This window comes from Callorhinus ursinus, unplaced genomic scaffold (genome assembly GCF_003265705.2).
Source record: "Callorhinus ursinus isolate GAN/ISIS: 27379988/994484 unplaced genomic scaffold, GSC_fseal_2.0 scaffold35, whole genome shotgun sequence".
NCBI lineage: Eukaryota > Metazoa > Chordata > Mammalia > Carnivora > Otariidae > Callorhinus > Callorhinus ursinus.
Window position 1 is genome coordinate 5,817,256 of NW_027397097.1, and position 12,120 is coordinate 5,829,375.

Here is a 12,120-nt window from a genome sequence, read left to right on the forward strand (position 1 = left end):
GCACTTGGGGCAGAGCTGGGCCTGGGCCCTCCTCACAGGGCTCACAGTCAGGAGGAAAGGTGGGGGAGCTCTTGGTCAAGTCCCTTAAAATGTATCCACTTGATGGCCAATTTGCCAAATGATCAATCTTTCAAAAGACTGGTTTGCTGAACACACCAAATTATCAATTTACTATTAATTGATATTATTTTTCTTTCTGTTCCAAAGTATACAAATATACAGCAATTTCATTCAATGCATTGAAATTTGTTTTCATTTTGTCTTATAACAGCATTTTAAGGAATGTTCAGATGTTCAGAAGCCAAGAATCAGGGAGTGGTTTGGTTTAATAAAGGTACTTCATAGTTATGATTGAAGCAGGGCATTCTGGGAGCTGGGTGGCATGGCGGGCCTCACGGACGGACCCCTGATCCCCAGATGCATGTGATCTGTACCTGGGTTCTCATCTGACTTCCCTGTGATCCTGGCCATGTCCCTTCTCCTCTCTGATTCTCAGCCGCGTCACATTCAAAGAGCTCATCTTCAGGGCCTTGCTGACATTTAATGAGACCCCGGAGCTCCCTGTGACCTCCATCTCCCAGTGTGGCCTGGGTCAAGGCCCAGGAGCTAGAGAGGGTGCTGACTCTGTTGGGGGTGGCCTCGCCCTGCTCAGAAGTCAAAACTGTAACAGTCAGCCCTCACCCATACTGTCTGAACTGTGACATTTCTGGGCCCTGTCCCCTGCTCCAGGCAGAAGGGCTTAGTGTGCTGTGGGGGGCGGTGGGGGAGGAGCGTGGGGCTGCAAAGGGTGGGGCCCAACTAACTTTCCTTTCCTGGTAACACGCTCGCTAACCTCATTTCCTTTTTCTGAAAGGAAATGCCATTGACATCACACAACTGGATTTTCAGTGAGGCCAAATGAGAACTCATGACCCCCTCGCGGGCAAGAAGGATGCACGCATAGGCTGGGTCCAAGTCTGTCTGCGGTGGACGCTCTCAATCACCTGTACCTCCCCACCCCCGTCTTCCCCTGGTCTGCCCCTTTGCTCCTTCAGTGCAGAGATTACTTGCCATCCCCAGATTGTGGAACCTTCCTGTACTGGCTCACATTCCGCCCCCGCCATACGCACATTCCTGCCTAAGTTCACTCCGGCTCTGCCCCCAGCCCCACCTTGGAGGGAACACCCCAAGTCTTCTCCACTTCCCTGCGAGCCGCAAAGACATTTTATTGTGGAAAACTCTAAGCACACACAAAAATGCACACCAAAAATGCATATTCCTTAGTCAGCTTCAACCCTTACCACTTCAAGGCCACTCTTGTTTTGCTGATATCCCCCAGCTCCTCCCCTACTGGATTATTTAGAGCAAATCCAAAACATCAAATGATTTTCCCCTGTCGGTCTCGTAAATGGTCTTTTAAAGTTGGTTTGTTCAAAATCAGGATCCAAACGAGGTCCGTACTTTTCACTTGGGTGCTGGGTCTCTTAAATCTCTTTTAATGTATAGGTTTCTCCTTCCTCTCTTATTTCTTCTCACATTTATTTGTTGAATAAACCAGGTTGTCTGTCCCCTATTCTCTTCTGTTTTCCGAATCCTGGACTTCCCCGCTGCAACCCCCATGGTGTTGTTTACCATATTCTTCAATCCCCTCCCTTTCCCACAAATTAGCAATTAGATCTAACCACTTGATTAGATTTGATTCCAGGTTGTCCTCTGCAGACCAAGGAGCAGGTCTTCTAGTCCAGGGTTGGGAGAGAAGGCTCTCGCCCTCTCCTGCCAGACGCGTACACAGAGGCATGGAGTCCCCATTGCCACTGGCAGCCACCTCCACCCGGAGGACAGGGTCGGCTATCATGGGGCCATGGGGGAGTCAGCTAAGGACAAGAGAGAAATAGAAAAGCCTGTGCCCTTCAGGACCCCAGGAGCTGCCTCTGGTGCCAGAGCCTCCCACTCCGGGCTTGCGGTGGAAGGAGATTGATATCTCCGTGGCTTACTGAGACGTTGGAGGCAACACAAGCAGGGGGAGCAGCAGGCAGAGGGAGAGGGAGAATCAGGCTCCCCATTGAGTGGGGAGCCTGACGCGGGGCTCGATCTCAGGGGCCTGGGACCATGACCTGAGCCAGAGTCAGATGCTTAACAGACTGAGCCACCCAGGTGCCCCCAGATTCATTTATACCATTTTGCTTTTGATTTGGGGGATTGTTTTGACTTTTATTTTGATTTAATCCTGGTCCTATTTTTATGTGAAGCACATACCGGGTTCTAAAGTGCATCTACTTATTTGTGGAACATAAGGAATAGCATGGAGGACATTAGGAGAAGGAAGGGAAAAATGAAGGAGGGGAAATCGGAGGGAGAGATGAGCCATGAGAGACTACGGACTGTGAGAAACAAACAGGGTTTAGAGGGGAGGGGGGAGGGGAGGGGGGATGGGTCAGCCCGGTGATGGGTATTAAGGAGGGCACAGACTGCATGGAGCACTGGGTGTCATACGCAAACAATGGATCGTGGATCACCACGTCAAAAACTAACGATGTACTGTATGGTGACTAACATAACATAATGAAATTTAAATAAATAAATACATAAATAAATAAAAATTAAAAAAAATAAAGTGAATCTACAAAATGAGGCATATTCAGAGATGTCTAGCTTCCGCCCCAATTCCCTTTACCATATTTCCTCTCCCATCCACTAAAGAACAAGCTTGACATTTTATTTTTTACACTTTAGCTGCTTGTTTTAATTAAAGAAAATATGCATTTTTGTTTATTCCCTTCTCTTCCTTTGATAAATGACAATGTACTCTACACATTTTATTCCACTTTGCTTTTTCACTTAACGTTGTACCCTAGAGATGATATCATCACAGCTTCTTAGAGATCCTCCACGTTCCCTTTTTAGATGCAGAGCCATCCATTGTGTGGTTAGCTAATCCCTACTGATGGGCATTTGAGTGGTTCCCAGAGTTTTCCTATCAGAAATAAGGTGCTTTCGGGAATTGCTTTATGCGTATTCTTGTCTAACTTTGCCAGTGTATCTTTGGGATAGATTTCTAGAAGGAGATTTGCTGGGTCAAAGAGTAAACACATATGTAGTTTTGCTAGAAGTCACCAAATTTCCCTTCAAATACGGCTTGCACTAAATTTGTATTCCCACCAGATAATCTATAAGAATGTTTGTTTCCCCACAGTCCTGCTAACAAAGGGCATTGTCCAATTTGGGGGTTTTTGCCAATCTGAGAGAGAAGATTTGGTAACTTGGTTTTAATTGGTATTTCTTTGATTATGAACAAGTTTAAGTATCTTTCTGATATGTTTGGATTCTGATTCAGTTTTGGGTCTCTAGTGCCTGGCTGGCTTCAGGTGAGGCTCTTAGGAGAGATTTCTAGAAGGAAGGAAGGAGAGGAAGGAGCGAATGAACAAATCAATGAGGAAATCAAGTCATGAAGAGGTGGTCGACTTGCCCAAGGTTATGTGTCCAGTTATCACCAGAGTTGGGACTAGAAGTGATCTCTTTTTTCCCCTTCCTCTAATTAATTTTTTTCCAGCTATAAAATGAGTAAACATTTACAGCAGAGGTTTTCAGACAATAGAATGAAGACAAGTTTATAGTAGAAATTTTGGAAAGTGCAGGGAAGTAAAAACCTAGGAAAAATTTTAATCTTCCCACCCCAGGTCAACCATTTTTAGCATTTTAGTCTATTTCCTCCCAATCTGTGTGCATTTTTTTCGTTATGATCATACTACATGTATGGTCTCGTATTCTGTTCTTTTTCACTTAATGCTTTTCTGTGTTAAGAACAGCTTGCAAAGATAATTTTAATGGCTGTACAATATTTCACTATCTGAATATATGTTAATGCATTTAACCTTTCTGTTACTGCTAGACTTCTAGATTGTTACCAGATTTTTGCTATTATGAATAAATTCTGCCGTGTTCATCTTTGCTCACATTCTAGATTTTCCCCCCTAGGATTAATTCCTGGAAGTGGAGCTCCTAGAATCCCAGCACTGAGTTCCAAGTTCGGGGCTTTTCTTGGCTGCACTCAGAGAGGACTGTTTGTTAAGATTTGCCCTTGTAATTTCCCAGAGCCCTGGGCCTGTCTTGGTTCTCAGTGTCTGTGATCTTGAGTAGAGACACACTCGCACCCAAGCCAGATCAGCAGATGGGTTGATCCTGGTGGAGGGTGCAGGCAGCCTTTGATGCTGAGTGGACGTGTCTCTGTTTTGGAAGTACTCACCATCCGGGGGAGCAGGCAGCTAGAGTCAGACCCTCCCACCCTGAGAAGGGCTCCAGCACAGCACCGTTCTGAGATGGAGGGATCTGGGAAAGCTGCCCGGAAAAGGCATCAGTTGAGTTTAGTGGTAAGGAATATAGGTCTTCTCTGACAGATGGGGTTGGGCAGTGGCCAATCCCGAGGGGCTTGTGAGCTAGGTTATAGATCCCGGATCTTGTCCAATAGGCAGTGAAGCAGGGGGAAGACAGAGTCAGGTCTGTGTTAAGGACAATCCCTCTGGCTGCCGGGGTAGGGAACAGCAGGATTGCAGGTGGGAACTGGACAGACCATTAGAATGAGGCCGACACTCAGGCAAGAGAGTCTGAAGCCAGAACCAGAGCAGTGGCATTGGGATAGAAAAAGAAGGTCAAGACAAGAGACACCGGGTATACGGCCGATACTCAAAACAGAAAGAGCTATGTCAGTTTGCAACCTGCCGGTAGCCTATAGGAAAGCCTCCTGGACTGAGTGTCAAAGTACCTGGGCTGTGATCACGTAAAGTTTCCTGCTTATATCTGGGGTCTCGGTTTCCACTTTTGTACACCAAGGAATTTGCTGGGTCATGTCTAAGGGCTCTCGTGTTCTGAAAACTCTATCATCTGAAGACTGCAAAGTGGCCACAGTCCCTGGAGAGGAGAAGAGGGAAAAAAAACCAGAGGCTGAGCAGAAGGAGAAGCTGGGACTGGGGTCTCGGGGTCCAGGCTCTCTGCCTCCCCACCCCATCAATCTTGCAGCGTTAATGTCAGTGGGCTGGCCTGGGCTGAGGCCAGAGGCCAGCTGCGGAGAGGGAGGAATTGTCTCTGGCTCAAGGAACAGAGAGGAAAGAATGCAGAGCTTCCAAAAAGCTGCGAACAAGTCGTCAGCCCTGGCTGGGAGCCCAGAGGTTTCGCAACTGTCCTCCCGGCTTAAATATCCAGAGTGAGCCAACGTGGGGAGGGCAGCTTGTCTCCCCTCTGTGCATCAGAAACTGTAAGGTGAGGAGGGGACGCTGGAGATGTCTTTGGCTGCAAGTAAGAGACAGCCTGCCTCCAACGTCTCAGTAAGCCACGGAGACATCAATCTCCTTCCACCGCAAGTCCGGAGTGGGAGGCTCTGGCACCAGAGGCAGCTCCTGGGGTCATGAAGGGCACAGGCTTTTCTATTTCTCTCTTGTCCTTAGCTGACTCCCTCATGGCCCCATGATAGCCGACCCTCTCCTCGGGGTGGAGGTGGCTGCCAGTGGCAATGGGGACTCCATGCCTCTGTGTACACGTCTGGCGGGAGAGGGCGAGAGCCTTCTCTCCCAACCCTGGACTAGAAGACCTGCTCCTTCGTCCGCATAGGACAACCTGGGTCATGTTTGCAATCAGTAATGGTCTCTGGGGGCCTGCCATGTGCGGACTGGCTTAGCTGCATTGGGATCTTGTGTTAAACCAGGGGGTGAGGGGAACGAGCAGTATTGGGGTCCTTTGAGGAAGAAAGAGAGAAATCGGTGCTGGATGGGCAACCAACACATCCACATGGTGATGAGCTTCCACTCCCCATCAGCTCATCTGATCCCTACTCAACCTGGGGCTTGGCAGGACAGCCTTATCTCCAGATGAGCCCTGGGGTCACTGAGGTATAGACAAGCGGAAGGGCTCGCTTGGGTCACCCTGGGTAAGTGGCAGAGCCCAAACTGAGAAAAAGAAAGGCACACCAGACAAACCAAGCAGGCCTCAAGCTGCCAGCCCTTGAGTCAAGCTGCTGACCCCGTTCCCTCAAGCCCGGGGCCCACGGCCTCCTCTGGGCTCCCGCGGTGCCTGCCCACCAGCCACCCTCTGACTCAGAGCTCATGCGGCGCCGGGGGGCTGCCTCCCTCTTTAGCCCGAGCGTGCACACTCTTGCTCATGGCATCAGGCTTCCCAAGAGCTTCGGGATCCGAGGCCAAGGGTGTGGGTTCGAATCCTGACTTTGAACTTCTGAGTCTCCCTCCGTGCAGTGGGACCATGAACCCCACCTATACCTCTTGGCATAACTGTTGGATCAGATGACATGACTAACTGTAAAGTGCTATGATGCCATCAGGTCTGTCTCCTGGTGAAAAAGGGTCCTTCCAAGGGTGTCATCTACACTGGAAGGCACCAAGAGACAGGCAGCCGGAGAGACCCCTGAGACAGCCAGATGTGGATCCATTCAACCACAAATGCATAGTTCGAATCTGTCATCTGATGGATGAGGAGATATGCCCAGAGAGGGGCAGCAACCCACGTAAGGGCACATAAGACTAGAACCCCAACCCCCCGGCTCCCAGACCTGTCCTCCCTGTGCCAGGCCCCCAGCACCGGGTGAGGTCCATTCACCAGCCTGGGGTGGGGTGCTGCAGCTGCAACACCCGTCCCTGCTCCCAGCACGTCCCCACGTTTCTCGGGCACCAACCTTCAGGGTTCACTGAGGCGAGGCCACCCTGCCCCTCGGGCGGCTTCCTGTTTGGGCCAAACAATGACTTTTGCTGGGACCTGGTGCCAACTGGCTGCAGCTGTTGCCTAGGCCTTGACTTCTCGCCTGCAGAGAGAGGAGATCCTGGCCCCCGGAGTCAGAGGCTGGCCTCCCCCCGGCCAGGAACCCCACACTCAGAGGGGCCTCACTGAATTCAGCAATCCCGTCACGTACCGATCACACACACACAAGCACCTTCTGCTTGCCAGGCTTCATCTGGACACCCAGGACACAGGTACGTAAGGGCGAGAGTTGAACAATTCTCCAAGTATTTATCCTCTAGCCGTGAGGAGTAGAACGCTGTACAAGGCCCCGCCGATGCAGACATGAGTAAGATACACCCTGTAAACTCGCTGACTGACTCGTCTGCTTGTCCTCCCTGGTCCGTGCAAGAGCTCAGAGCTGGCTGTCAGTCATTTACCTGCTTGTGTGAATTAGTGAATGCAGCTCCTTCCTGGAATAATCTCCCAGGGCACATGGAAAAGGGGTCATAAGGGGTGTGGGTAAAAATAATAAAGATGAAATGTTTAGAATGACTTGTTTTCATGGGTGAGAAAAGCAAGAGGCAGACATGTAAAAGGAGTTGCTAAGGCAGGGGACGGAGCTAGCACTCTGACCCAGGTCTTTAGACTCAGCCTTGCACCCCAAGATGCCTCAGAGAGCTTCCAATCTCATTTGGGGATGCACAGGACCGGAGACGCTGTGGGCTGCCTCCGGGTACACGGGCGGCGTGCTTGCTGCTGGATACAATGCCGGCGGGGGGGCCCGATGACAGAGGGAGGCAGGGAGGGCTTGTATGTGACCAGCGCCCAGCCACCTGCGGTCGTACCTGCTCCGCCCATGCGGAAAGTAACGAGGTGGAAAATCTCCCCGAGCATCTGGAAAGCCATGCAGCGGGCACTTCCACCCCGGTCCCACACTGTGCCGGTCCTTCTCTGTGTGCCCCAGTCCGTCCCCTGCCCTGCTCTGTGTCCTAGGGGGCTGACTCCTGTGGCTGATTTACCTTCCCATTAGGTTAGGCCGCCGGGAGGCTGTGGGAGGAGAGCAACGAGAGAGGAAGAAGAGGTCCAAGCCTGCCGCCTCCCTGCTCTTCCCTGCCTGGCCACAGCCCTGGCAGCGCCCCCTCCTAGAGCTCCAAGCACACCGTCGCCACCTTCTGACCCTGTCGGCCGTGGAGGGGAACCGCTTCCTGCTGCTGCTGGGCCGGGTGCCCCTCACCCCCTGTTGGTTCCCTTCACCTTGACCATCCGTTCACTCATTGCTCCTCAGCCCCTCACTTTGAGTGGCCCCATTTCCTGCTGGAATCCTAGCCAGGACTGAGCTGGACCCTTGTCCCGCCTTCCTGCCTTGCTCCCTGTTTCCATTAGGATGCCCCCCGCCCCAGCCCGTCCACACCCGCCTGAGACGAGGCAGTGACTTGGCAAAGTCTGCTTCTCCCTGGGCCTCCTGAATTGTTTCTGGGCTGGTGCTGCTGGGGAAACAATGAGAGGGAAGCTTCCAAGGGCTGGGACCGAGTCCCTCTGTGTCCCCCACCTCCTGGGACAGGCTGGATCTCCCCGGCTCTAGGCTGAGAAGAAGCAGAGTGTCCTGCCGGGGCATCTTGGGAGAGTAGAGGTCTAGACCCAGTTGGTCCGTCCTCACGTTGGTGGTGAGGAAGGTACCAGAGACAGGGTTGCTGTAAGACCGTTAGGAGTCATCGAGGTAAACCCTCCTGGTTCAGTAGCAGGAACAGGCCCAGGAGTGACAGGCACTACAGAAGTCCCGAGGTGACACCATCTACTTCAAGCCCAACCTCCCTCCCGGGAGCCACACGCACACACCCCAGAGACCTTCGTAACGCACGAGAACCCACGCCCAACATATCCCCGTCCTCCCCAACTCCTGTGCCATGTCCCCTCCAGGTTCTGACCAAGTGCAGAAGTTTGATCTTCTCAACTACTCTTGACCCTACCCTCCTCTCTCCCTCGTCTGGGTCTTGTCATCTACACTCGGTACCACAATGGCCTCCTTACTTGTCTCCCTGAACCCATCTTGCTCCCTTCCATCCGTCCTCCACACAGCAGCCAAAGTAGTCTTTCAGAAATACAAATCTAAGCATGCCTCTTCCATGCTTATGTGGAGCCTAGACCCTTTTTTTTTTTTTAAGATTTATTTATTTTAAACAGAGAAAGAACACATGCGTGCAAGCAGGGGGAGGATCAGAGAGAGAGGGAGAGAGAGACTCAAGCGGACTCTGCTCTGAGCCCAGAGCCCGACACGAGGCTCCATCCCGTGACCCTGAGATCATGACCTGAGCCAAAACCAAGAGTTGGACACTTAGCCCACTGAGCCACCCAGATGCCCCGAGCCTAGACCCTTTAACCTGTATGCATGCCAGGCCTCCCTCTCCAACTTTCCCTCTGAAATGGAACCCCATTTGCTGATGCATAAGCCACCAGCCTTTCCTGGCTTCCTGCTGTGTGACGCTGAGTCCATCTTGGAATGGCCCCTTGGAAGGGGTTCCTCCTCATCTCCTCCAGCGCCAGCACCACTGTCTTAGTTTGGATTCCTCTAAAAGCAGAGTATGACGCAAGGTCTCGGTGTGAGTAGTTTGCCAGGGTGGTGATCGAGGAAGCAGGAGGAGGGAAGTGGGGAGAGTGGAACAGGGAAGGAAGAAAAGCCCGTGCTAGGGGGTGTTACGTCCACCTCCACAGCGGGTGACGGGGCCGCATTCCACCAGGACCCCTTGACACCCGCAGAATGCCTCCCAGAACCCGCCACCTGCAGGATGGGCAGCCGCAAGTCCATCTGCTGCCTCCCGCCCATCCGGGCAAGGCCCTTCAGTCCTCTTGGCCGTGCTCACCTGGCCAGGCAAGCTCCTGTGGTGTGAAGAGCCTTGGGGAGGACGCCGGCCAGGAGGCGAGCTTCGGCTGAAATCGGAGGTGAGCCAAGGGACGTGAGCATGGCTTCGGAGGCGGCTGTGCAGAACCGTGCCTTCACCAGCCCATACGTCTGGCTTGTCGGAGCTCAGCAGCGCAGGAGGTGCCTCGAGTCGCCGAAGAGGAGGCTGTGGCCAGAGCGCAGCTGAGGAGCTCTGGAAGGAGATTGGGCTTCGCTGCCGAACCTCCTGGGTTCCAGCCCCATTCCAGCTGGCACCTGCTGAACCAAATGTACCCTCAGAAATGAATGTCTACGGCAGAGTCTGATGCCAGATGCAACGAGCAATGTCTGTTTTTTTCCTTCCCTCACGGGGCTGTCGCCCTGGACCCTTCCTCACTCCGCTCCCTCAGTCGAGAGCACCCCGTGTCCTCCACGCCATGGCTTTAGCCGACCTTACCCAGGAGCCCTGGCCCCCAGTAGGCGGCACCGGTTTGGCCCCGTCCCGGCTTTGTGGCCAGGACCTGTGCAATGCCCTCCCCGACTCCACGTTCAGAGCAGAAGGAGCTTCTGTGGAAACACAGAAGGGTTGACAGTGCATACCACACAGCAATAACTTATTTTATTTTTTAAACCCCCATGAGCTCTTTCTGTCCTCCTCGAAATCCCTCTTCCCACCTGGCTGCCTTTCTCACAGGGGCAACTCTAGCCTGAGCTTGCACCTCCCGTTCTATTCCTCCATGCTCACCTCATCCCTTTGGGCTCTGGCCTCTATTCACCTGTGATGGGTTGAATTTCATCGCCCCCAAATTCATATGTTGAGGCCCGAACCGCCCCCCCATCCCTCAGAATGTGACCGTATTTGCAAATAGGGTCTTTGCAGATGTTGATTAATTAAGAGGAGAGCCTGCTGGAGTAGGGTGGGCCCTTGACCCAGTCTGACTGACGCCCTGGGAATTTGGGGCGGACACAAGCACACGGGAAGAATGCCCTCTGAAGACTGGAATTGCGCTGCCCAAACCAGGGAACGGACCAGAAGCCAGGAGAGGCGCCTGGAATGCATCCTTCACTGGCGCATTCAGAGAGAGCTGGTACCACCCACACCTTGACCTCGGACTTGCAGCCTCCAGGACTAGGAGACATGGGTTTCTGTTGTTTGAAGACATCCAGTTTGTGGTACTTTGTTCTAGCAGCCCCGAGAAACTCCTATGCCCCCTCAAAGGGCAACGTATTTTTCTGCTACAAATATCATTTTCCAATCCTTCCCTTAGAATTCCTTTGCATCTGTTTCTGGGTTTCTGGGTGGACCATGAACCCCCTGGAGGCAGGGCCTGTGTCACTCTCATTGCTGTATGCTCAGGGGCCCAGGACAGACCCTGGCCCACGGGAGCCCTCCAGGAAAGTTTTCTGAAGACTGCTTGAAAGAGGTAACTTTGATGCTTGCCTTTGGAAGCATGGTCCCTTTGGGCGGGCAGAGCTGCAGGGGAAGGCATTCCAGAGGGGAAAGCAGCAGGAAAGGGCCATGTGGGAAGGAGCGAGCAGACTGAAGACTGGAGACCGGGGAGGTCGAGGGGGTCATAGTGCAGTGGCCCAGCGCAGCCCCCAGGGCCTGAAACTTCAGGCAGAGAGAAGATGAGAGACACTAAGGAGGATGCAACGTGGGCCTGATGACTGATTTAGAGATATTTCCCCTTTGAGGTGCCTGCCTCCAAGCTCCTCCTTCTTCTGAAGATGCCACACTGAGACTTTCCATGATGTCAGCAGTGACATATAACTCACCCCACCCCCGGTCCCCACTCTGACTATTGGCAGTCTTGGTGAGGGAGCAAAGGAATGGGCCACCCCCGGCCCAGGCTGCTAAGGTTTCTGGTCCCCCATTGAAAATGTCAATTCATGGAAGCAAGTCATTGTTCACTTTTTTTAAATATCATTTTTTCTCATCGCTCCTGAGTAAGGTAAGTTCACTGTATAAAAAAAATCTGAAAATACAATGGCTTTGGGTCTTAGGAGTATATGGTGAAAATTGCATTCAGTAAAAATGACCCTGGGTAATCCCTTCAGTGGAAGGACCTGGGATATTAGAAATTCAAAAGACAAAGATGACACTGTGCCATTTTCTTTACCTCTGGACTGTGACTTCCTTTTCCCTAGAGCACCAAAGGCCAAGGCGCAGGAGGTGAGAGGGCATGGTTTGCAGGTTGGGTGGGGGGGGGGCGGTGGCTGGCTTCAGTGTTTGCAGGTTGGGTGGGGGGCTGGCTTCAGTGTTTGCAGGTTGGGCGGGGGGGCTGGCTTCAGTGTTTGGAGTTGGGCAGGGGGCTGGCTTCAGTGTCTGCTGGGTGCGAGTCCAATAAACGTGTAAGTCAAAAGAGAAAGTAAAAATCATCTGAAATCCTCCTCCCGCTCTTATTTTTTGGCCAATATCCTTCCGAGTCTTTTCTCCCCTAACGCATATTAAAAGCCACACTCAGTGGAACATGAGGGGCCTCCTGATGTGGTGACCTGAGAATGACAGACATCGCTTTTGTGGCCTTGTTGCCAAGAAGGCAGGA